This window comes from Kryptolebias marmoratus, linkage group LG16 (assembly GCF_001649575.2).
Source record: "Kryptolebias marmoratus isolate JLee-2015 linkage group LG16, ASM164957v2, whole genome shotgun sequence".
Classification (NCBI taxonomy): Eukaryota; Metazoa; Chordata; class Actinopteri; order Cyprinodontiformes; family Rivulidae; genus Kryptolebias; species Kryptolebias marmoratus.
In genome coordinates this window covers 13897034-13899208 of record NC_051445.1, presented here as the reverse complement: position 1 = coordinate 13899208, position 2175 = coordinate 13897034, and positions in this window count along the sequence as shown.

The following is a 2175-nucleotide window of genomic DNA, read 5'->3' as shown; positions in this document are numbered from 1 at the left end:
GTCGCGTAGGAAATAGAACAATCGCAGGAAAGAAAAAAAAACAGGAACTATTCCTGAGTGTTCTCATCTTCGTTCAACCCACGATGCTGTAAGATCGTTTGCTGGCTCAGTGTAAATACAAAGTGTTCAAAATAAAGCGAAACATCTCCTGAATTTGGGTTCAGTCGCGTTAAGAAATAATTACTTTATAGATTGGATCGTGTTCCCCTAATTTTGGGACTTAGGTATATTATTAATAAACATATCGCGAACATATTCCTTCACATCTTCGGCTGTAATAATAAAACAACCCTTCAAAAAATATCACTTGCGCTTAATATATAAAAATTGATAATTACGATTACTTCTTGGTAACCTGAACGCACCATTGCTCCATCGTGTTCACTGTAAACTTTCTGGTGAAATCGAAAGCAGAGCTTTTAAAACTCTTTGTTTTAAACCAAACACTGAGCTCTGGGTGTGTTACAGGGAGGGTTTTTTTTTCCACTCAACGCTGCAGCCGGTCCTGCATCTGTGCACGACTGAGCATGGTGGTGGTGGGCTGATGGTTTGGGCCTTTCTGCTGACGTTCTGGGAGGTGAAATGTGAGGCCATCCGTCTAACAGCTGAAGCTTGGCCCGTGACTAAAACAGGAGGATTGTGAGCTCTGCACTAATGAGTTTCAGAAAACTTGAATAAAATATTGCAGAGAAAAGCTGGATCAAAATTCCAGTCTCCGCTTTAATTTATCCCAAAGGTGTTCTGTCGGGTCAAGTTCTTCCACACCGAACTCGCTCATCCATGTCTTTATGGACCTTGCTTTGTGCACTGGTGAGCAGCCATGTTGGAACAGGAAGGAGCCGTCCCCAAACTGTGTCCACAAAGTTGAGAGCATGTAATTGTCTAAAATGTCTCGTTATTCTGAAGCATTAAGACTTCCTTTCACTGGAGTCCAACTCGTGAAAAACTCAAGCCGTGAAAAACACCAACGTCACAAAGAACAGACAAAAAAACAAAAAAAGCTTAAGATAAATTTCAATTTATTTCCCAAATGACAATTATTTGAAATCATGCAGTACAAGATAAAAACGTTTTCATGTCAAAAAGAGATCAAACGTGAGAAATCCTTGAAAAAGCTGGAAATCCACACGAACACAGACCTTTTATCAAACCGGTTCAAGTATAAAAGAGAAGTTTTTAAGAGTTACAAACCTCGGAGGCGACACCGAAATGAGACAGAAACATTTTCAACTTCTCGCCACCTTTCCACTCGTTTGTCCTGTGAAGACAAACCCCGCCTCCTTACATCCCAGCACGAGGATCGAACGCAGCAGCGACGCTCAACAGCAGGCTTCGATGCTTAATGAAAAGGTTGGTTTATTTTTTGCTCTAAGGCTCCAGAATAAATACATAAATAGCATCATTTAAAAAGGCACACGTTCAAACATTTTATCAAAGTGAACAATTCACATTCAGCTGAGTTTCCTCTCTTCTGCTCCGCCCGGAAACGAAGAGCGAAGACGACAAAATGAAGCTTTTACCAGCTTCAGCGGTCGGTTTTCATGTGTACCATCGAGACAACACGCTAAAAGAAAAAAAAAAAAAACACATCAGGACAGCTACGCTACTTCACTCCAAATTAATAAAAGAACAAAAAAAACCTAACCTAAACCTCCCTCCTTTTTTTCCTTCCTAATGCGTTGCAGCTTCACCGAACGAAACAATGGTCCAAAACTATGAAATGCTGGGATTATAACACGTCACACGGTTCTCGTGTGTGACTTTTTCAAAGTGTAAAAACAAACCTGACCGTAAGACATGAACGCTTGCGATTTTCCGACAGATTCCGCCGGAAAAAAAAAAAACACGTGAAACTCAGCAGCAGTTCAGGCGGGATCCAATCAGTTGGGTTCGGTTAGCACGAGCTATTTAAACGCTAAATAAATATTAAATATTCATATACATCCAACACTGATCTCACGTGAATAAAGTGTACACTTGTTGCTCGTTTGTCTCCATGTTTGTTTCTCTCGTCAGGCTCTTTGGTAGGTTTGCTCAGGTGAAATACAGGTGCTGGTCATAAAATTAGAATATCATGAAAAAGTAGATTGATTTCAGTAATTCCATTTAAAAAGTGAAACTTGTATATTATATTCATACATTACAGACAAACTCATATATTTCAAATGTTTATTT